At 43.2% G+C, this 25,006-nt stretch overlaps 1 pseudogene; it reads left to right on the top strand.

Moving 5' to 3' along the window:
- LOC102989569 (zeta-crystallin-like) overlaps positions 1-14,454 on the top strand; it is a 68,639-nt pseudogene extending 54,185 nt beyond the window's left edge.
- Positions 14,455-25,006: the final 10,552 nt, after the last annotated feature.

The raw sequence follows: 25,006 nt of genomic DNA, 5'->3' as shown, positions 1-25,006 counted from the left end.
ACTCTGGCCTTAGAGCATTGTGGAGGGACAGTTGGGTCACTCTGGCATCCAGCTAGGTCTTTCCTGCCTGGGTCTAGGTGACGAGTCAAGGATGGGGAGCAGGTCCTGGTTCCCAGGCTTTCAGGAAGAGTTCCCCATCCTCCAGGCTTCTCAGTCACCATTTTCTCCTAACTGGCAAACCCCTTGTGTTCCTTCTTTCTCTGAAACCACTATTTGTCCCTTTAAGCACAGACTTGTGCTCTCTTGAAATTACTTATGAATGGACTTATCTGATTCTGCTCTGGGGGCCAAGAGCCAAAGAGCCCTTGGCAGTCCTGAAAGGGGGACATTGAAAACACTGGGCAACATAGAAGTCAAATTTCCCCCACTTCTACATGGCCCTTGAGCTGGAAACAAGCCCATGATGTAAACATATTCCAAGGTAGAGAGTTTTTGCAAAATGGCTTAGAGGATCTGAAGCCGTATGGTTTCTACAGAGACGTCAGATGAACACACGCATAATTAACTCAGAGGCAGGCAGTTCCTTGGGGAGCTCTATCCTAATCCCTCGACTCACCTTTTACCAGCTCCTTTGGCTTTGTAGATAAATGTCTTAAACTTCCCCCCTCCTTTTTATTAAATTGCACCTAAAGACTTTCAGCAAACAAAATCTTACTTTGAAATCTAGTATGCAAATCAACGCAAGCTGGGGATGCTTGGGCAGGAGGTGGAAGTCTCTCCAATAGGCAGCCCAGCCTTGCTCTCTCCCCCCTGCCCTGTCCTGTCTTCTTCTCACCACACCCCCAGGAAACCCTGGGAAACCACTGCCGTAAATCATCTGAGCCTGGAGTAGATGTCTTCTAACAGCCCAGAAGTGGCTCAAGGGCACCTCACAGGTCTCCACCTCCATTATGGGTAGTGAAGAAACCACTGGAAAAGTACAAACGGGTAAATTCAGATGGACAGCTGTTGTGACTCTGCAAAGTCCCACACAGTCCCCGTGTCTCAGGCTATCAGAAATGCCAGGAACAATTTTACTGGGTAAACCACATGGGGCAGAGGGGCACCAGAAGGGGGCATATTATCTGAATATGGAATTGGTAGTTTCTCTATGACATGGCTCTCATTTTTTATTCTACCTTGCCATGAACTTCATAATGTTTATATTGGCTTGGAGAACATAAAATCCCAGATTAAATTTTATAATTTAATAGCTGATTTTATTCGTTCATTTATACTGCAAATATTGTTGAGTGCTACAATGTGCCAAGTCTGTTCTAGATACAGGAGAAATAATAGCAAGCAAGACAGATGAAAATCATATAAGTTTCATAGCTCAATCGTATTTCTGACAGTTACAAACAATATTTTTCCTCTGGGTAGTTGAGATGCATGTCCCCTAGTACCTTCCCCCATGTGAATGCCCAAAATTTGCCTTTTTTCCTCCTAAGGGGATACTTTTTTGCTCTGAACTTCTTACGCCAACCATTGGTTATTTTAAACTGCTCTTTTTAAAAAAAGGCATATGTTCAGATTTGATGTGCTACTTGTAACACAAATTTAAAACAGTTTATGATCAGATGGCATTTTTAAAATTTGTCTTGATTCATGTGAAAGTAATTTGGATTCACATTAGTTTTCTGGAAACTGATCATTAACACTTTTTAACTGATTTTGTAAACACATTTTGCTTCCAAAATAAACATAAACACGCCAGGAGAATGCTCAGTGTAGCTGAGGCATGAAGATACACACACATTAAGGGGAAGGGCAGGATCCCCAGCGTAAAATGGTGAAGGCATTTGAGAGTCATTTCATCACCACCTCGCTTCCTGAAAAATCTGCAAGAAAAATGTGAATAATTTCATATTTGCCTGATGGGGGGATTTCAAGCTGCAGAATTGTTTGTGTGTCTCTCACGGATCATTGCAAATAATTAAGATGGGGTGGGAGGTGAGGACTGATTAACGTTTGATAAAGCAGGAGAGGAACAACATGTGGCGGGAATGAGCAAAATGGTGGGGCTGCCTCCACGCTCAGCCAGGGTGGGAGATTCAGAGATAAACAAAGTTAGAAAGGTGTGGTGGTCCAGCCCTCCTCCGTCAATGCCGGGATCTCCTCACCAACAGCCCCAGCCTCTGCCTTGAGTACTCTAGGTCAGCTCAGCTCACCTTCCTACGACACCCCATTAACCCGTGTGCTTTAATCCAGAGCAATGTGGCATTTAAAGATATATCTTCCAAATGAGCTAAAAATAATTGTAACGTCTACTGATTCAATGGGAATCTAATTCATAAACACCCCCAGAAAGACTCTTGTACCCCCTTTTCCTTCTCCTAGTCACCTCACATCTCATGCTCTCTTAGACACCCTTCTTCCAAACATTCCCAAAATGCCTCCAACGTGCTCTAACTCCAGAACTTCTGGCACTTCTCTTCCTCCCACTTTGCTGTAGATTTTGTATGCAAACATGTGAAATAACCCTGTGACCTCCTGGAGGGCAGGAGGGGAAAAGAAACTCCTTAAGTAAGACCAGAGCAATCTATCGAGCCTGTTACATTGAACTGCAGTATGACTTAGTGTAGCTTCTGAGTTGACAGAGCACATGTGGTTTAGGAACATGGGTTGGGAATCGGGCATACTTGGGTTTCCATCCCAGACCTGCCACTGGGTGAGATCTTTCATCTTTCTGAACCTCACCTTCCTGGTCTATAAAACAGGGAGACCAACGTTTATTTCCTGTGGTTGCTGAACAGATGATGTGTATATCAAGCATACGGCACAGTACATGTTCAATAAACGGATGGTGTGACTGTTCTTACCATTCTAGTCTTGCCTCTAAATGTTCCAGTATCTCCTAGTGCTGGAAATTTTCTGAGCTGCTCCTTCCTCAGTATTGATCCAATTCAACAAACATGGACAAAGCACCTGCCAGGAACTGTGCTGGAGCTGTGGATGTGCAGGTGACAAAGACAAGGTCCCTGTTATTGAGAAGCACCAACGATCACTTGTTACTCCTTACAGAATTCATGGAACTGAACCAATAAAGTTTGCATTAATTTAAGAAAAGGAAAATACTCTGCTTTAAGATCAGCCCAGTTGTTCTGGGTCTCTGTTGGTGTGAGTCTGGTGAGGCAAAAGACAAAGTGCTCTGCTACCACTAAACTATGGGTGGGCCACTGGCCTCTTGAAGCCTCAGTTTACTCATCTGTGAAATGGGAATCCTATAACTTAGCTTGCCCGCACCTCTAAGACTTTGTGAGGGAAAAAAAATAGGAGTGAACATGATTTGGAACTGTAAAGTACCATGCAAATCTTGGGTTGTTGCTATCCTTAGTCCTGATTGGTGTGAGTGACCTTGGAGCCCCCCAGTTTTTCCCCAGCCTCCCCCAACAAGTTGAAGAGGTAGAGCCCAGAAGATGCTCCAAGCATAGCAACCCTCCAGTGGCCTCCCAATCCCTTTTTTGCACCGGCCACCACAAGCTGGGAGAGCCACAGGGTTCGCAGCCATCCACCTGCAGGAGTCAGGACTCTGGTTTTAGGTGACAAAGATGCAACTTAAACCTTCTTGAGAAAAATTAGGAATGTACCGGCCCGTGACATCCAGGAGAGGCCTATGGAGGGTGTTCATGAGTCATAGGGCCGCTCAGAATACAATTTTAGGAAATACTTCTTCAAACCATATAGTTTTTGGAAAGGACTGCCAATCATACTTCTCTGGACACAGCGATTGGTCCAAGATGGACATTGTAGCTGATGCTGACGGTGCCTGTCTAATCTGCACACGAGACAGGCTGGGAGTGCCGCGGACTTAGTTAATGCTCCCTGAGCAGCCTTCAACCAATGAGGCGCAAGAGTTGGTGCATAAATACTCCAGCTTCCTCACCCTTCAGTGATTTGGCACCTAAACCTAAGTCCCTTAGGAGTGACACAAAACTCAGGTTTTAATGCAATATTTTTGAAAAATAAAAAATAATGCAAAAAATTTCATGGTGTACAAAATATCAACATTTTAAATAAGGACAGCACTGGTATTACTGATTTTTCCCTTTGCTTCTTATTCTAATATGGCTCAGCTGGGCATTGGTGTGTATCTTTCAACAGCTTCTTTGCAAGTTCAGAAGGAAACAGAAGTGAAAGTAGCTTCAGTCTGAGTTGTCCTCCTCACCAGGCTTCTAATTGGACCAACCTGTGGTCTGCCCTAGCTCGGGCGCCATCTCCAGGAGTGCTGTCCAGAACTCCCTGGGAGGGACAAGGCAGGGACACATGGGAGCAGTAGACTGAGGACATATGGGCAGTTTATTCTTTGATGTCCTTGGAAGAGCGGTCAGCGTGCATGATGTAAGCCAAGAACCAGGACAGAAAACCCTCAGGCGAATGAAGATCATTTCAACTAACAAATCATTTGTTCCATAACAGAGAAAGCAAACAACAGATAAATATACAACCATGGTAAGTTCCTATGAGAGGGCTTTAAGTCTGCTCTCTCTCTCTCTCACCTTTTCTTTACCTCTGTGGGTACCCTTTGCCGGGCAACTGAATGACAAAAAGCAAGCAGCATAGAGGAGCATGGCTTCTTCTTAAGCACACCCCAGAGGACAGAACTACCTAGAGATAGTGCTTTTTTTGTAGGGAGAATCTGATCCTTGCACCATTATAAACCAAGCTTGGGGGAAGTCAAACCCACAATCAGAATGTAATTGAAGTATGTTACCTATAATAGGTTCAGATGTTTGTGATCTTCAGCACTTTATGAATTCTGCAGCAGATGGGCGAGGGCCAGGTAGCAGGCGAGAACAGACTGCGTAAGGCAGGCTGGCACTCTGACAAGGGCAGCCCCAGCTGTGGTTCGGGTGTTATTCAGCACGCCCACCCACTGCACCAGCAGCCTGCCTTCCTGAGCTCCCGGCCATGGCCGCCTTAATGAAGAGTGGAGGTAAGCATGAATCCCAGCTTTCCAGGGATCACAACATTTGAGAAACCCAGAAGAATCGACATGATGGAAATGGTGCCAAGTTCTTTTACCTCTTGCTTTTCAACAGAAAGAGAGAGAAAGAAGGAGAGAGAAGAGGGAGGGAATAAAATGTGCGTCTAAACACTTTCCAATTTTCCTGGGCTTTTAATTTTTTTCCTCAAAAATTCTGTGCTGGAGGGGGAAAGCAGAGAGTAACAGCTAACAAAAGGAATCATGAAAGGATACAAGAATTTAGGTGAGCTGGTGTAATGCACAGGATACTGTAGTTGGAGTTTCAAATCCTTGCCCTGTCCGTTTCCCATTGTGTAACTTTGGGCCAGGTTCTTAACCTGCCCAGCTTTCTGTTTCTTCGTCTGTCAAATGACCCAAATAATATACGTCTCACAAAGTGTTTGTTTACATCATGAAATGAGGTAATATGTTAATAGCTAATATTTATTGAGCACTTACTGTGGGTCAGATTTGTATGTATTAACTCTCTTAAATCTTCATGACAACTCTGTGTGAAAGTCTCTGTTATCACTCTCACTTATAGATAAGAAAACTGAAGACAAACAATGTAAATGATTTGTCCAAGATTATAGCTAATAAGTGGTGGGCCCAGATGAAGCAATGCCAGCTCTAAAGCCCACACTTTTAAGCACTGAGTTGTACAGGTCCCTAGGTCCTTACTTGCAATGCCAAACTCCTAAGAACAAAAAGTTCTTCTAACTCATTTGACAGCAGAACTGGACATGACCTTATTTTTTTAGCACCCAAAACTCACCTATACTGACTTGAAATTATGTATAGTTTTTATTTTTCCCACTTAATGCGTATATTCATACATTTTCATGGCAAAATAGAGCCATTTGCTCTTTAATCATGGGGTGCTGACTCAGTCATTGCTGGGGGTTTAGATAAGATACACTTTATAAAATATGGAAATCCTGAATTCTGAAACATGTCTGGCTCCAAGGGTTTCACTATGGTGTGGTGGATCTATGCTGCCTTTCCAGTGTAGGCATTCAACATGAGTTTGATGACATCAAGATTGCCTTATCATATACAAATGCAACTACAGGCATACCTTGTTTCATTGTGCTTCAATTTATTGTGCTTTGCAGATATTTCAGTTTTTATAAATTGAAGGTTTGTGGTAACCCTTCATTGTCAGGTGAAGGTTAGCATTTTTTAGCAATAAAGTATTTTTAAGTAAGGTAAGTACATATTTTTTAGGCATAATGTTATTGTACACTTAATAGACTACAGTATAGGGTAAACATAACTTTTATATGCATTGGGAAACCAAAAAATGCATGTGACTAGCTTTACTGCGGTGGTCTGGAACTGAACCTGCAATATCTCTGAGGTGTGTGCCTGCAGTATAATTGCTTCAAAATATATTCGTTCAGGTATTCATTCAACAAATACTTATTGCATGCCTGCTATGTGCTAAGTTCCATTTTAGGCACTGGAAGTTGAGTGAAACAAAATATGTTTTACTTGCCCACATAAAACTTACAGTCTGAGAGAAATAATACTGGGAGAAAATAAAAGAGGACCACATTTTAACAATAGGGTACTACGGACTCGAGTATATAAGGATGCCCTGCATTCTCCTATGTCTCTAAGCATACACAACAGAAATGAACATAACCTGTAATAACGGAGAAATAAAAGAATTTGGGAGAAAAAACAACAACCCATAATTATTCTAAGAGAGTAAAATTGTGTGCCTTGAAATATTGAAGTAATTATCAGGTTAAATTTCTATGATCCCTGCAATTTCCATGAAACCTGGAAATGTTGGGAGCGTAGGCCTGGCATATCTCTTAAAGTAAAATTATACTTCTTTTCCATTCAGACTAAGAGGTCATAATTAAAGATATAACGAAGCTAAGTGAGTAATGGGATCTGTAATTCACTGGGGAAGCAGATGTTGCCTGAGCCCCCTCCTGCCCCTGGGAATGGGGGTCACCAAGTCAGATGGCCTTGGGAGCCCCCGCAGGGCCCAGCACCCTCAGGGAGAAGAGTGTTGTCACCAGGGCCAACAGGAAGTGTCCCATGAAAATACTGGGCCAAAGGAGAAAGCTTCCCGATTTATTTTCTCCCAGAATTCCAGGATTTTTTTTTTCTGAATGTGAAAGCAATGTATACTCATGGTAAAGTATTTGGAATGCTTTTATAAACATCTAAAGAAGTATGAAAAATGTCACCTATAATCTCACTATCCTGTGGCAACCACTATTAGTGTTCTAATATGTTTCCTTCTAGATTTTTCTATGAGCTTTTCCTTGTAGTTGAGATTTGCCTCCATTTTTCATTTAAAATTATGATCAGTAAGAACAATAACAATTCATTGACCACTTTTTATGCCACTCATTTAGATAAACAAACTCATAAAATTTGTTCCACAGTTGGCAATTACTTGACACCTCTGTGGCTCAGCTTCTGTCTGTAAAGTGGGGAATTAATAGTGCCTATGTCATAGAATTGTTGTGAGGATCTTTGGTTAATAAATCTAAAGCACTTGGAATAGTGCCTGGAGCATGGTAAGCACTTGATAGTGTTGACTATTATTATTACCCCATTTTGCAAATCAGGTAACCAAGGCACAAAAGGTTAAGTAGCTTGTCCGAGGTCATAACTAGAGAGGAGCAGGCAGTATGAACCCAGGCAGTATGGCTCCAGAATCCATGACTTTAAGCCAAGTATAGTGAAAGTCAAGGTGCTTTTGAGAGAAAGGACTGGACTTTTGTCCCCAGTTGGGATTAGGACATACATAGATATATCTGATGGATTTCCCAGGGCAATGATGAAAGCCAAATTACCAGAAGAGAGAGGGGGTCTTGAAAAAAGATCCTTCCTAAGGAAAGCTGGTGTCTCCAGGCTCCTCGTCTGAGAAACTGTGTCTATGTTCTTTACTACTGCATCCCTCATTCCTGGAATAGAGGAATTGCACCTGACACATAGTAGGCATTTGATAAATAGTTGTTGGCTGACTAAATCTTGCTAGATGGAGTCATACTCAGCAAATGGCTTAGAGATCAGAGGGACTGATGGTTTCAAGGTAGTTGCTGACATCAGAACTCATCCGGACTTACCCACCTTGGCAGAATGTCTGTTCCTTGAGAGAAGAGTGATGAGAAGCATACTATGAAAAGGATCTCCCTAAACTCTATAGTGCTTGAGACCCCTTATTGGGGGATTCTCATCCTAACTTAGCCATACCATCTCCAGCTCATCTCTTGAAAACGTCATTGGCCAGAGAAAGACCCGAACTCCCCGATGGCTTTCAGGGAAGGGTTTTTAAAGGCGACATTAGTGGTGTGGGTTGCAGGGTGCCTGATCAGCTCATGGACATTCTGATTGGTTGGTGGTGAGGTAACAGGGTGATGTCTTGGGAGTCAACATCACCAACCTTCTGTTCCCAAGCCATCTGAGGTCTACATGCCTGTGGTCAGCAGTTTCCATCTGGTGGGAGTCTGGTTTCTGTAAAAATAATTTAGGAATATGCATCAGACATTATTATCTATGTCTTTCAGGGAGGAACTAAAGGTCCTGTGACTCTGCTGTATGGCTGATCTATTGTTTAAATTGTTACCACTTTCCTAGCCCAATAGCTATTTTTTGTTACTGTGTGTTCACATTTTTCTAATCATTATTTCTTGAGCCAGCCTTCTGAGACTCGGGGAGGCCTGAAGCAAAGCCTTTTACTTCAAGAGATGGGGGACACGGTGTGGGGATGCCTCATACACCCAAGAAGTTCCTGCACAGTCCTGCTCGGTTTCAAGGCAAAGCTTGAGTCAGAATAAAAGAGCTGTGGGACATTAAGGGTCCTACCTACTGTGTACCTCCACCTTCCCCAAATGAACGTATACCAAGTGAAGGACAATCTTGCTCATTTTACAAGTAAGGGAACTGGCGAGAAATCTACAGTGTGGGGGTTGGGCAACAGCAGGATTCCTGCTCCTTGACATCAAGACATTGCCAGAGAGGAATACAGTGTTCTCACCACCACCACCAACAACAACAACAAGAAAGGTAACTGTGTGAGGTAATAAATGTGTTAATTAACTTTCACAGTATATACATATATCATATCATCACATTGTACTTTTAAAATACCTTACAACTTTATTTGTCAGTTATACCTCAATAAAGCCAGAAAAAAAAAAAAAAAAAGACATTGCCAGAGATCTGTTGCCACAAGATAGCAGTGGGACATTTCAGCTCATGGTAGGCCTCTTGGTAACAGAAGTTCTAGAAAACCAGCTTAGCTAGACATGACAGCAAGCACCAATCTGGACAAATTCATTTCAGTCCTTGGTAGAGGTCCAGGAATATCAGGGGAGGAGGATCCTTCAAGGGGCTTGGACTTTCAACCTGAGTTAGTAGAGGTTTGGGGTTGTTGGGGATTTGGGCACTAAAATGCTAATGGAATATCGGGGTTGAAATGGTTACCCAAGTTACATACAGCTGGGGAGGCAGAATGGAGTGTTTTTTGTTTTTGTTTTAAGGCACAGAATTTGAATTCCAATGGACCTGGGGGCAAATACCAATTCTATTTCTTGAACAGATGATTTAGTCACTCTAGCCTTGATTTCCAAATCTATAAAATGGGAATGATGATATCTACCTGCCAAACTCTCTTGAGGATTAAATATGCAAAGTGCTTAGAGAAAGTCCTGGCATTTACCACCTATTGTTAATAAAGCATCCTCCTGCTCTGGCATAGGCAGGTTCATGCACATTGCATTTACTCCTTTCAATAACCCTTTAAGACAGGTATTATCATAACCAGTTCCTGAAGGAGGACCTTGAGCGATTGCTCCAGATCATACTAACTGTAAGTGGTAGACCTCTGGGTCCTTTAAACTGTATTAGATAAGCAACAAAAAAGACATTGAGCTACTTGACACATAAAAAAGATTGGCTCTTCCCAGTGCAAAGCAATTCTGGATGCTAGACTTACACTGCAAGCAGCCCCCAAATTTAAGGCTCCTTGGGGGCTCCTTGTTTTTCAGGGAGTTGCCTTCCCCCACCACTCCCCTGCCCAATGACACCACCTCCCTGTCAAAAGCACCATCTTATTTCTCTGCTCCTCTGTTGCCGGAGAGAATTCCAAAGTCTCCAGGAAGATAATGGCCCAGTGAACATGAAATTAATTAAGGATGTGAGTAAATATTTAGAAGTTCTTTGTGGCATTGTTTAAACTAGTGAGAAATGGGATACCTCCCACATAAGTGCTCAGTCATAAATCAATTGATTAAATTATGATACACAGATACAATGATGTTGCTGAAACATGTCTAACAGTAAGGAAAGGTTTTCATGGAATATTATTACAACACAGTATGATCCCTTTTAAACAAAATATATAGCATATGCATAGCAAAGACTTTGGAAGGATATAGTCTATTAACATGTTGCATTCGTTGAATCTGAATAAGATTAAGGGTATTTTTAAATGTTCATTTTGCCTATAAAATCTAAGATCATTTCAGTAAAGTTGGGGTGAATTGAACATATTACTTAGAGTTAGATATTAATGATTTGCTTCCCTCCAAAAGAACATTTAGGGGGCTTCCCGTGTGGCGCAGTGGTTGAGAGTCCGCCTGCCAAGGCAAAGCTTGAGTCAGAATAAAAGAGCTGTGGGACATTAAGGGTCCTACCTACTGTGTACCTCCACCTTCCCCAAATGAACGTATACCAAGTGAAGGACAATCTTGCTCATTTTACAAGTAAGGGAACTGGCGAGAAATCTACAGTGTGGGGGTTGGGCAACAGCAGGATTCCTGCTCCTTGACATCAAGACATTGCCAGAGAGGAATACAGTGTTCTCACCACCACCACCAACAACAACAACAAGAAAGGTAACTGTGTGAGGTAATAAATGTGTTAATTAACTTTCACAGTATATACATATATCATATCATCACATTGTACTTTTAAAATACCTTACAACTTTGTCAGTTATACCTCAATAAAGCCAGAAAAAAAAAAAAAAAAAGACATTGCCAGAGATCTGTTGCCACAAGATAGCAGTGGGACATTTCAGCTCATGGTAGGCCTTACCTTACAACTTTATTTGTCAGTTATACCTCAATAAAGCCAGAAAAAAAAAAAAAAAAAGACATTGCCAGAGATCTGTTGCCACAAGATAGCAGTGGGACATTTCAGCTCATGGTAGGCCTCTTGGTAACAGAAGTTCTAGAAAACCAGCTTAGCTAGACATGACAGCAAGCACCAATCTGGACAAATTCATTTCAGTCCTTGGTAGAGGTCCAGGAATATCAGGGGAGGAGGATCCTTCAAGGGGCTTGGACTTTCAACCTGAGTTAGTAGAGGTTTGGGGTTGTTGGGGATTTGGGCACTAAAATGCTAATGGAATATCGGGGTTGAAATGGTTACCCAAGTTACATACAGCTGGGGAGGCAGAATGGAGTGTTTTTTGTTTTTGTTTTAAGGCACAGAATTTGAATTCCAATGGACCTGGGGGCAAATACCAATTCTATTTCTTGAACAGATGATTTAGTCACTCTAGCCTTGATTTCCAAATCTATAAAATGGGAATGATGATATCTACCTGCCAAACTCTCTTGAGGATTAAATATGCAAAGTGCTTAGAGAAAGTCCTGGCATTTACCACCTATTGTTAATAAAGCATCCTCCTGCTCTGGCATAGGCAGGTTCATGCACATTGCATTTACTCCTTTCAATAACCCTTTAAGACAGGTATTATCATAACCAGTTCCTGAAGGAGGACCTTGAGCGATTGCTCCAGATCATACTAACTGTAAGTGGTAGACCTCTGGGTCCTTTAAACTGTATTAGATAAGCAACAAAAAAGACATTGAGCTACTTGACACATAAAAAAGATTGGCTCTTCCCAGTGCAAAGCAATTCTGGATGCTAGACTTACACTGCAAGCAGCCCCCAAATTTAAGGCTCCTTGGGGGCTCCTTGTTTTTCAGGGAGTTGCCTTCCCCCACCACTCCCCTGCCCAATGACACCACCTCCCTGTCAAAAGCACCATCTTATTTCTCTGCTCCTCTGTTGCCGGAGAGAATTCCAAAGTCTCCAGGAAGATAATGGCCCAGTGAACATGAAATTAATTAAGGATGTGAGTAAATATTTAGAAGTTCTTTGTGGCATTGTTTAAACTAGTGAGAAATGGGATACCTCCCACATAAGTGCTCAGTCATAAATCAATTGATTAAATTATGATACACAGATACAATGATGTTGCTGAAACATGTCTAACAGTAAGGAAAGGTTTTCATGGAATATTATTACAACACAGTATGATCCCTTTTAAACAAAATATATAGCATATGCATAGCAAAGACTTTGGAAGGATATAGTCTATTAACATGTTGCATTCGTTGAATCTGAATAAGATTAAGGGTATTTTTAAATGTTCATTTTGCCTATAAAATCTAAGATCATTTCAGTAAAGTTGGGGTGAATTGAACATATTACTTAGAGTTAGATATTAATGATTTGCTTCCCTCCAAAAGAACATTTAGGGGGCTTCCCGTGTGGCGCAGTGGTTGAGAGTCCGCCTGCCAATGCAGGGGACACGGGCTCGTGCCCCGGTCCGGGAGGATCCCACATGCCGTGCAGCGGCTGGGCCCGTGAGCCATGGCCGCTGGGCCTGCGTGTCCGGAGCCTGTGCTCCGCAACGTGAGAGGCCACAGCAGTGAGAGGCCTGCGTACCACCAAAAAAAAAAAAAAAAAAAAAAGAACATTTAGATTGAGACCAAGGTTCTCTGAATATCAGGATTAACGTGCTCAGATGCCATGTATTTCAGCACTCACCGTCCCTCGCTAGCCCTTTATTCGCTAGCCCTTTATTCTTCTGTCTTCTTCAGATCACTTAACCACCAACCATACTGTTTAGTTACTTCATTGCACACTGCACTCCCACTAAGTTCTTGAGAGCAGGGGCTTAGGTCTGTTCACTGTCTGGCACAGAGCATTCTCTTAATGGACGTTTGTTAAATCACACGTTTGTTAAAAGCAATCAGATGATTGAGGGGCTTTGTATGACCTAACTCTTCCGTGAGCCGAAAATCCCTCTCTTCCACTACCACGCCTCCCCCTCCCCTTCACCTTCTCCTTGCCCCCATCCTCATCATCCAGTCACAGCATTTAGCACCCAAAGCACCGTGGAGCATAGCGGGTGACCTTTGACATCAATGTTCGTAACAACAACACACATCTCTGGTGTTTTCTGTATATTGTGTTTTCTCGTGTTTTCTTCCCATCAGTCTTCGAGGATCGTGGCAGCTGCTAAGATGCTGAAGGAGGGCAGGATGAGCTGTACTTTAGGGGTATGGGGTAGGAGGTTAGGTTCCAGTGGTGAAGAAAAGATTAGCTGCTACTTATTATAAGAGGGTATTTTTAGCCCCCAGGCTCAGGTGGGGGGAAATGAGGCACAGTGAGGCTCAGTGACTTTCCCTAAACACCTAGAATGTTGACAAGCCTCTCATTGGGGCCCTACAGCCCTCTCCACCAAGGCATCCACGTTTGTCTGATTCTCACTAGACTGTAAACTCCTGAGGACAGGGTCTAGGTTTTGTTTGCTTTTATCATCCCACAGTCTAGCACAGTGCCTGGCAACATAGCTCATAAGTGACAGAATTTTGACTTAAACCCATGCCTTCTGATAACCTTTGCATTAGATAAGAATCTAGGAATGATCCACTTTTAATGTAATGAATGCAGCCCCCTCCCTACTTTGAGTTTCCTCATTTTCTGTTTCCCTGATGTCCGTCCATCTTTTGTTTTCACTCTGCCGTCTTAACAGCCACTCTTTGGAATGGTCCTTTGGTGCACTTTACACAAAAGAGTGTTTCTGGGCAATCAGGAAAAGACATTTGCAAACGGAGTCTCATTCAAGGTCAGGACACCTTAGGGAATCCAGGAATCGTCAATACCCTGGCAGGTCACTGGTGGGAAATGTTCCCAAGATCAGCGGCATCCTTCCGCCTCTTCATCCATGCTTGAAGAAGAGGGTGAGAGAGTAGATAGATGCAGCAGCAAGCCGAAATTTTAAGGAGCTACAGAAATCCAGCAAGTAACCATAAAGCCCCGGAAAGGGAGGCTTTGAGTAAAATTAATAGTTAGCAGTTAAGTTTCACGTACGTGTAGGGCATTGCGCTGAACGCTTTACTTGCAACTTCCTCTTTAATCCTTCTAGCAATCCTAGGGGATAGATGTTATTACACCCATGCTGCAGAAGACAAAACAGAGGCCGGGATAGGTAAAGTAACTTGCCCAACAGAACACAGCTAGTTAAATTTAGGGTCAATATTTGAACCCAGGCTTATCTGGGTAATACCTCCAGAGCCAGGTATTACTGCTTTTCTGGTCTTCCCATGCAGGGCGTGTCCAAAAGACGAACCGAAAGCTCCAGCAAAGGAGAAATGTACCTGGACCGGCTGACAGGCTTTTCCGGAGGCCCCTTTTCGGAGCGGCCCCGCGCCCGGCGCCCCGCAGTCCAGGGCTAGCGCTGTGCTCGAGGCGAGCGCTGTCCATGGCGCGGCCGGGGCGCGGGTCCCGACGCGCGGAGCGGCCGAGGGTGGGCGCACAGCTGCCGCGGTTCGCGGGGCCGGGGCTAGCGCTGCAGAGCAGATGGCGCCGGCGGGGGGCGGGGGAGGGCAGCCTTTTGGCGTTCGTAGCACTTTCCTTCGCGCATATGTTGCGGGCCAGCGGCGGCGGAGGGGACGACCTCGAGCCCGCTGTGGCGGCCGGTTGCTAGCCCTGGATCGCAGCTCCGTACCCCAACTCCGGCCCGGGTCCACAGGAGAGGGGGGTTGGCACCGACGCAGCTGCTCGGCCCATCGGGTGACAAAGACAGATTGATTGTACTTCTCATCCTCACCATCGGGCTACAAGAAGGGTCTCTATCCCATTTTAGAGCTGGAAAACTGAGGTCCCAGAAAGAACTGACCATCAACGGGACCAGGACTAGAACTGGAGTTGGCTGACTCCTGCCTGAGTGCTTGGCTGTGCATGAGGACCAGTGTGTCCCCAGCCTAAGGGTCCCACCAGAGAGCAAGTGAACTTTCTTTTCTTTTTTTTTTTTTTTTTTTTTTGTGGTATGCGGGCCTCCCTCTGTTGTGGCCCCTCCCGTTGCGGAGTACAGGCTCCGGAGGCGCAGGCTCCGGACACGCAGGCTCAGCGGCCATGGCTCACGGGCCCAGCCGTTCCGCGGCCTGTGGGATCCTCCCGGACCGGGGCGCGAACCCGGTTCCCCTGCATCGGCAGGCGGACGCGCAACCACTGCGCCACCAGGGAAGCCCCCAAGCAAGTGAACTTTCTTGATCTTGCTTGTCCGTGTTCCAAAAATGTTCTTCCATCTGTAGGGTCTTTGCACGTGATGTTCTTTTGAATCTTCTCTCCAATTCCCCCCCTCCCCCATTTCCTCCAATGGTTCCTTCAAATCTCAGATCAGGTGTCACCAGCAGCCTTCCCTGAATACACATCATAGCCCTAATCATGGCTGTGGACATGCGGTTAGTGTGTGCTCCCACCCCCACTGCCAAACTGTGAGCTCCAGAAGATAAGATATAGGTGTACTTTTTTGCTCAGCGTTCTATTCTCAGTACATAATAGGCACTCAAGATGTAGTTATGAATAAATGAGTAGTTGAATGGATGAATGAATGAATGAATGAATGAACAGGTTTCATGAACCAGCACCTGCTTCCTCATCATCCAGTGATCAGCTGGTTGAAGGTCAGGGGAGGGCTGGTAATACAAGAAGGAAGGGCTGTTTGGAAATTCTAGGTCTTCACGATTGTGGCTTTTTATTGATTAAATGTATCCTGTGGCTGTTTCCCTTCCCCCTCCTCGCCATCCCACCCAGTTGCCCTGTAACTGGAGGCCCGGCCCTTCCTGTCCGGTTGACAGAATGGAGTCTTCCTTATGCTGATGAATGAAGTGACCCTTAATAAGATGGCAACCAGGCCAGAAAGTTGGCAGCTTTGCAAGTGTTTTTTCGGGGGAAAAGTGGAAAAATGGACATTAAAATGAATCTTTTAAGTTGCTTTTCTGACCCGCCTGGTCGGAAAGCTAGGGATTCTAGGACATTGGAGAGCTTCCCAGATGGAAAGAATTCAGATGCAAGAAATATTTACTTATGCCTACTAGGTGCCAAGGGCTCCTTAGGGCTTTTTGACAAACAGCTTGAAAGACGCTTGGCATGTTCAAGGCCTCATTTGAACCTCCCCCAAACTCTGGGAAGTGGGGTTCATTGCTTCCGTTCTTCAGAAAAGGGCACAGAAGCTAGTGGGGTCAGATGGCCTGCCCAAGATCACTCTGCCACAATTTTATCCAGAAATGGGTTTAATTGCTTTTTGAATTACAGCAAATGTAATTTTTTGGTGATTTTTAAAAGATCTCTTAAATTTGTTAGTACTTGACTTGCAGGTTGATAATTTGGCTGCTTTTATACCATCTCCCCTGCTGGAAAAATGATCTCCTCCTTGAGAGGACAGACTGAGCCTCATCTCCTGGTTTACTGAATTCAGTAACTCTTTCAGTTCATTGAAAAGACAATAGCCATAAGTCTTTAATAGGACTAATAGCTATCGCTTATTTGTACTCATTACTTACTAAGTAGCGCTATTAATGTACGTGACTGCTTTATAGACATTAGCTCATTTAAACCTCACAACAACTTCAATGAGGTAAACATTTTTTGTTCCCATGTTACATATGAAGGAACTGACAATCCAAGAAGTTAAGTAATTTCCCCAAGATCAAGCACTAGTGAGTTACAGAGTAAAGATTCTAACCCAGACAGTTAAGCACTAGGTGCAGCCATGTTAATGGTTTTCAGGCTGTTCTCCAAGGAGCCCCAGAGGTGAAGGGGACTGAGGCAAAGGAACAGAACATCTAGCTGGGCAGGCCTGAAAGCCTAGCCTGCTCCAACCAGGACAGCTCTGATCTTAGCTCCCGAGGTGACTCTGTAAGATATTGTTGGCAAAGAGTTTCCAGTGCTAAAAAAAACTTAGAAGTTGGGATCTAATAGACAATACTATTGGTCTCACCGCTCCTGGAGTCCAGCCTTGTCTCCTCTGCACGTCACTCAGGGTGCCCAGCCCTGTGCCTCAGCAAATTCAAGCTGTGTTGAATGAAATGTATCAAAGCGTATTGGGGTAGCTATTCCACTGCACTTTAGACTCTGCTCCTGCCAGAACTTCCAGGGGCACCTGCAGCCATGCAGAGAAGACCCTCCCAGATCTACCTCCAACTGGTGGTCGTGAGAGGAAGGACTTTACACAGGTCAGAGAAGAGTCTTGGTGGAGGTGGGCTGAGAGCAAGCACAGAGAGCACCTTGATGCTGTGGCTTCAATTCGTTTCCCAGGAATTTCCTGGAGTTACAGGGCAGGAAAGGGCAATAGCGTTGGGGTAGAGGAAATAGGAGCCTCAGGCTGTGGAGTCAGGAGAAGAGGGTTCTGCTACCTGTTGAGAAGATAAAAATTCTACCTTTGGATGATGTTGAAGATTTTTTTTTTATGGTACCAATTTTAAATACAGTTTTATTTAAGACATTGCATTTTCCACTTACAATACAGTGCTTATAAAGTACAGTGTTATTTCCTACCCTGCATACAATCAGCAAGTGTAGGCAGGTGACTGCCCAACCTAACTCCCTATCCATACCTCTCTCCATCCACACCCACACATTTTTGTGGTTAATGTCTTCAAGGTTACTCTTGCTGTTGATTACTTATTCACATCCCATTGTGTTCTCCAATGTTAACACACACAATAAAACTGGGTATTAGCAAAAACTAAAACAAAAACTGAACACCATTTGCAAAAACTGAAACTAAAATCAGATAAAGATATAAATTAAAATAAATGGTCAGGAGGAAGAAGAATGTTAGAACACAGGTGTGCAGGTGATAGCATCTTAAACAGTTACTGCAGTTGAGCTTCAAAACTAACTGAGCTTCCCAGTGGCCAGAGTGAAAAGGGAAACCCAATCCATTATATGATTCTAGTTTTTGATGAAGAGATGCTGAGTTGCTCAGAAGATGCTGAGCTTTTCTCAGAACCTAAAACAAAGAGAATTTTCTTGTGCAGGGCTTCATCTACGAAGAAACATATATCGTAATGTCCTCTACAACAATCCTACAGTGAATTCAATGTAGTTTTCATTTCACAAGGTGAGTTGGCAATTTAATACGCAGAATTGCACCTTGGTGAAAACGGTGCTTTGGAGGGCCATGTAGGTATGGTTCTGAGGGTCCCTGAATGCAAAAATTAAAGATAGGAGAAATAGATGGAGTCACATGTCCTTCAAACAATCCTCCCTCAATAGTGCTTTTCTCAGCAGTGCTTTGGCTAGGACTTGGGCAGCAGACAGTTCAAGCTTTAAGTGTGGGTACTATGTTTTGCTGATTAAATACAGATCCAGCCTCAGACTTTCTATCCAGCATGTGCCCAAATTTAGTTACTCAGTTAACATTCTTCAAATCCAAAGAGAAAGATAAGTTATGTGAAGTGAACCTCAACCAATATATGTTTTAAAATTCTTTACAAATAAAACGCATCGATTTTATATATGTGCCTCTCCCACCGTTTCTTGCCTAGATCACAGTCCAAGGGAGTTCTGCCACTCTGTTTAGACCTGGCCTTGGTGTTTCTGGTTCACTTAGAAGGTTCACCATTCATCTGAAGGAGGAGAATAAAGATGTCATCAATAATATTCCGACAAAGCCTCCAAGTCAACCAAGTTCTCCTAGTGCGGGAGGCAGTAATTTGTTCCCTGATATATGGGGATTGCTTTTCTTCGGTAGCTGAGACCCAATCAGTCATCAGAGGTGGGTGTAATTACTAGGTAAGGAAGTGAAAATACATCTGAATTAATAGAGCCACTAGGTGTGACTAACTATAATATGATTACATGTGAAATTAACCCAGAGATCAAACCTAATCAATCCGGACTAATAACTGCCAGCACAACAATTTGTGGTTTTAGATGAGTTTACATTGAAAGGAACTAAGGAAAAGGAACTCTGTTAGAATGTAAAAGCTGCATTTTTAAAAAAGTGTGAGCAGCCTACTAAGATTATAAATATGCATTAGATGATATTAATGTCCAGATGTCTGGTAACCAAACCATTATTTATATTGGCAAGTGAGAGTAAACAAAATTAAAAAATCAGAAATTAGTAAAGAGAAGCACAAAGTTTAGAAGTGAGGCTGGAGTAGTACAGAATCTGAGACTCCCAGTGTTGTAACTTTTATTTATTTATCTGATTCCAGTAACTTTAAAAAATTACTACGCACATTTCATTCATAGAATATACAAACTATAAAGAGCAAGATAGTAACAACCATGAACTTACAACCTAGCTTAAGAACCACATTAACAATTTCACTGAAGCCCCTAGCGTATCACATCCTGGTTGTAAACCTCCCTGCCCTCACTCCCACGCCAGAGGTACACGCTATCCTGAATTTTGTGTTTTGCTGTTGTGGTAGATTATATTGCCAGCCCCGATTCTTCACCCCTCACTGTATCCACACCTTTTTCTATGTAACTTTGCAGAGGTCTTCCAACTGTGGTTAGGACATATTTCTCTATTTTAAAAAATTTGGCTACATAACTTTCTTTGGCCAATAGAAGGAAGCAGAAATGATATGTCAGGTCCACGCCCAGGCCTCGATAATCCTTCCATGTTTCCACTAGCTTTTTTGCACCTTTTCCATCACCATAAAAAAGAACATGCTTGGACTAGGATGCCCATTAAGGAGAAGGATGGAAGATGTGGAGCAGAGCTGAGCCACACCAGCTGAGCCCAGCCTGGCCAGCCAGCTCCCGGTTCCATGAGAATAAATGATTGTGGCTTCAAGACACTGAGTTTTACAGATGATGGTTAGCAATTTTTTTCTTTTTCGGTACGCAGGCCTCTCACTGTTGTGGCCTCTCCCGTTGCGGAGCGCAGGCTCCGGACGCGCAGGCTCAGTGGCCACGGCTCATGGGCCCAGCCGCCATCGGCAGGCGGATTCTCAACCACTGTGCCACCAGGGAAGCCCAGCAATTTTTAACAATAAAGTATTTTTAATTAAAAAAAAAAAAGACACTGAGTTTTAGGTTATGCCTATACAACATTTTTTTTGGTGTGGCAATTGCTAACACACACATTCTTCCTTTCTTTATAGTTTTATTATAGATATGTCCTTGATCGTATTGCTTCGTTTGGGACTTTATATGAAAGGTACCATACTGGTGAGTTCTTTTGCATAGCTGGCATTCGATTTAAAGTGTCCAAGTCATTGATTGAAATGAGCCCTCTATCAGCCAAGAGTTTAACAAAATCACAATAGTAAGCAGGTAAACAGACTTTCAGATGGGCATCTTGCCAAGGAGCATCCCCAGCCAGGTCAACATAAATGATCCTAGCAGCACGTAGATGATAATGCTGTTGGGCAAAACAGCAGAAAAGATGAAGAATGAGCCCTTTCATGTATGGGTGCATTCCATCCAAGGGGGATGGTATGGAGAGTCAGGCAGACCTGTTCACAGTCCGACACTCCCCCTTTTCACTGGTGTAAATTCAAGCAGTTATTTCATACTCTCTGAGCCTCCGTTTTGCTGTCTGAGGAATGGAGATAATAATCTGTCTCTGCAGAGGACTCAAACCAGGGGTTTCAATTCTAACTTTATAGAGGGGATGAGAGGTGATGAAATTAATGGGATGGAAAGGAAGAGGAACTCTTTTTCTTCTGAGGCATGGAGAATTTGTGAGTTGAAGGAAAGGCATTTGAAGACTGTCTCGTTCACACCACCAGCCTTCTTGGTGGAGAAGAAGGCAAAGTCACCTGCAGGCTTGGGAGAGTCAGGAATAGAGCTAGGGTCCTGTGGAGAGGGCTATGAACAGCCAGTGGAGAATAAATCCATTCACGCTGCTTTGTGTAAGAGATCTTTAAATACTTAGAGAATATCATAGCATATTGGATTATGTGATGGTTTCAGGGGTTTTTGGTTCAACACTCCCATTATAACCATGTGAGAACTGAGGTCCAGAGAGCTCAAATCTTCATAAAAATTGTACTATTAATGAGGGCAATCTGAGATTTGAATGCTAGGCCTTTGACTCCCATTCATTATGGTGCTTATTTGTTGACATTTGCTTCTAGAATCTCTAACTTTCCTCTTGAGGAATGGTATGTCTTGTTGTCACATTACCTTTCCTTTCAAGACCAGGCAAGCTGAGTTCCGGTAATACTTCCTCATAAATTACATTATGCAAACCTTTAACCAAATTTTTTGCTCTTATCTGAACTCTCATCTCTCATCCTCTCTTGATCTTCCTCCATTCGGGCTTTTGCCCCACCACTCCTCCTTACAGCGCCCGTGAAGGTCACCAAGACCGCCATGTTGCTAAACCCAGTTGCCAGTTATCAGTCTTCAACTTACCTAGGCTGTTAGCAGTTCCTTCTTGACATAGTTGATTCCTCTTTCCTCCTTAAAACACCATCCTCACTTGATCTTTAGGGCATCACGCTCTCCTGGCTCTCTTCCTACCTCACTGGCTGTTCCTTCTCAATTCCTTTGCTATTTTATTTGTATCTCATAACATTGGAGTGCTCCACAGCTTAGCTCTTGGACCTCTTCTCGTCTTTATCTAAACTTAGATACCTTGGTGTTTCCATCCAATCATATGTCTTTAAGTACCATCCACATGCTGATGAAGATAGTATTTTATATTTTCAGGTTGCATCAATCCCCAGAGCTCCATTCATATATTGAACTGTTCAATTTACTTCTTCACTTGGATGTGTAAAAGGTGTCTTAAATTTATTCCAAAACAAGCTCCTCCATCACTTCCTCCCCAACCTGTACTTCCCATAGTCTTCTCCAATTTAGCAAATGGCAATTCCATACATCCAGTTGCCCAGGTCAAAACTCTTGAAGTCTTCTTTGACTTCTAGCATTCTCTCCCACCTCACATCCAATCTATTGGATATACCTTGAAAATACATCCAGATTCTTACCATCTTCTGCCAGCTCTACCACCATCACCTTGGTCTAAGCCATCATTACCTTTCACTTGGATTATTCCAATAGCTGCCAACCTGGCCTCCCTTTTCTATGTTGCCCGATGATCTTTTTTCAACATTATCCAGAGAGAGACTTTTAAAGCACATGCCATGTTATGTTATGTCGCTTTTCTGCTCAAAGCCCTCCAATGGCTCCTCATTTCTCCCCAAATAAATCTGAAGTCCCTACTCTAAGACCTGGTACAGTCAGCTTCAAGTTCAGCTATCACTTTCCCACTTAAAAGTATCTACCCCTTAGAAATGTGATCACACTCAGTGTACTGTTCAGCAGTTTGCTTTAACTAAACACTATATTTTAACTATTTTTTTCACATTGGCACCATTTACCTCATTCTTTTCCACAGCTTTTACTGGCATAAGGAAATGCTAATTATATGGTGCTTATGTGACAAAAGCACTATATAAGAAATATGTAGAGGAAATACTTTAAATAAGTGCAGAATTCAAAAAGAAAAGAATAGAAATAAATATGTTAAAATGTTAACAATGTTTACCACTGATTAATAAATATGACTGAGTTTTCCTCTCTGCTTTTTTCTGCTTTTCTTTGCTTGTTTTCCAAACTCCCCACACAATAATTACATAAATTCACACAACAATGAAATACTAATGTGCATGTGGATAAAAAGGACCAGAAAATGTCCATTGACAGGCAGATGGTTCAATAAATATTGATATATTCACGCAATCAGAATGACTCAGTAATAATAAGGGAGGACCTACACGGTGCAGACGACTCTCAAAAACACCGTGCAACTGAGAGAAGTGAGACACAAAAGAGTTCCTGCTGGATGATTCAATTTATATAAAATTCCAGAACAGGCAGACTAATCTACAGTGACAGAAAGCAAACCAGTGGTCATGGGGGGCTGGGGTGTTAGACTGACTGCAAAAGGGCACTAGGGATCTTTTGGAGGGTAATGTAAATTTTCGACATCCTGATCGTGGTGATGTTTCCACGGGTGTATACATTAGACAAAACTCATCAACCGCACACTGAAAAAACGGAAGCATTTATGATATGTAAATTTTATGTCAGTAATGCTGATTTTAAAAGAAAGCAAAAGGCTAGAAAGGAATCTACAAGAATGGCAATCCCTAATATAAGAGGATAGTGGTGGGATATGGGGCTGGGTGTTCTCTAGTGTTATATGAAGGTAAGAAAGTATATAGGAGAAAAACATTTTCAAAGGCTGGCTGAGGAATTCTTCAGGAAAATAACTGTCTTTTAAAACTCAAGTTCCTTGAGGAGGCATTTGGTGGAAAGATCTTTCTTATGGTTCTTTCTTATGGTGCAAGAATGAAACAAATAGCACCAACTGCTCTGCAAGAAAGAGCAGTTCCCAGTATTCTCAAGAGAGCATACTGAGGGGGGAAGTGAGGAACCCAGGAATAAAGAGAAGCTGGGAAAGAGGTGAGAGGAGGATGCAGAAAGAGGGGCTTCTGCAGGTGAGAAGGGGATGAGACCTGGAGGAGGAGAGAGCCAGGGAGAAGCTCCCAGGGGTGGGTGCCACTAGGAGACTTCTACATACAGGAACGTCTAAAGTTCAGCTTCCAGTGCTTGGCTGTTCATGACTGCCGAATCGCCAGTAAAATCTCTCCCACACACAACTCCCTGCTGGGAATATCAAAGGAAAGAACCAACCACTTCTCGCGTGGGACACAGAGGTAAGGAAACAGGTGAAACGTGCCAGGTGAGCGGATTAAGGATTCAGGAGAAGAACTGGAGCAAAGGCATCCGGTAGAGACAAACCCATACACTCACATCCCCAGAGGTCATGGGGAGGATGCCAGCTTTCCCCTTACATGTAGGATGGCTATTAAGCTATTTTCAGTTAAGTACAAGTTCTCACCCTCAGGTAGATTGGAGTCAAGGGAACAACCTGATACCAAAAAGTCCCTGATCTTTGCTCATTGAGCTGGATTAAAACTTAAATCCTTTTTTGAAAACAGGGGATAAATGTACTTGTTCTGAGGCTTTCAGAGTTGGTTAAGAGTAAAATTATTAGGTCACACTGGAAAAAGAAAATCCTATTCACCAGAGCTCCTCTTGGGGAGCACTCTATAGAGTCAGAAGGAATAATTTGGTACGCCCTCTGTAATAATAACAAAAGCTAACATTTACTGAGTACTTGCTATATGGCAGACCCTGTTCTTAGTCTTTTGCAAGTACTAAATCATTTACTTTTCACTGGAACTGTATGAAGTAGATATTATTATTATCTCTAGTTTAGAGATGAGAAAACCCAAGCACACAGAGGTTGGATAATTTACCCAAAGTCACAAAACTGGTGAGTGTTGGAGTTGGAATTTTATCCCAGGGAGTTGAGCAACCACCTGGGTGCAGAGCGCTGTGTGTGCTTCTGGCTTCTAGTGGGAAGAGGGCAGGGATGCTGCTATGTATTTCCTGCAATGCTCAGGACAGTCCCCACGGCAAAGAATTATCTGGCCCCAAATGTCAATAGTGCTGAGGTTGGGTATAACCCACACTATGCCTGATGTTGGTTAAGCTATGTGTGTGTGGGGGAACCCCCCGCAAGGGGCACACTACCTCAATACTGTACTGCTAATGTTATACTTCTTTATGAGAAGGTGGGTCTGGTTAATGACAGGGATTTTGTTTTACTGAGAGGGTTGTGCAAATTAGGAGCCAGACCTGAATTTTTTCGGACAATAAAGGAGCTGTGCAAATTAGGAGCCAGAGCTGAATTGTTTAGGACAATAAACGAGCATTTGAGCATTTTGTCGTGGAAGAATGGCAGTGGAGAAAGGCCACTGGTGATGGTGGGAGAGAGGGTGATCGAGGAAGAACACATACATCCAGTGGAGATGTTTGGACATTTTTGCTGTAAGGGGCACATGTAAGCCCTCTCTTGCAGCTCTCCAACAACATTTTATTAATCTGCATTGCTTGATAAAGTTTTGCATAATGGATTTTCCTTTGGAGGGAATAAAAAGTAATGCAGAGGTACATGCC

Source organism: Physeter macrocephalus, chromosome 16 (assembly GCF_002837175.3).
Source record: "Physeter macrocephalus isolate SW-GA chromosome 16, ASM283717v5, whole genome shotgun sequence".
Lineage (NCBI taxonomy): Eukaryota > Metazoa > Chordata > Mammalia > Artiodactyla > Physeteridae > Physeter > Physeter macrocephalus.
The sequence above is the reverse complement of the archived record's forward strand: the minus strand, read 5'-3'. Positions and strand labels throughout refer to the sequence as shown.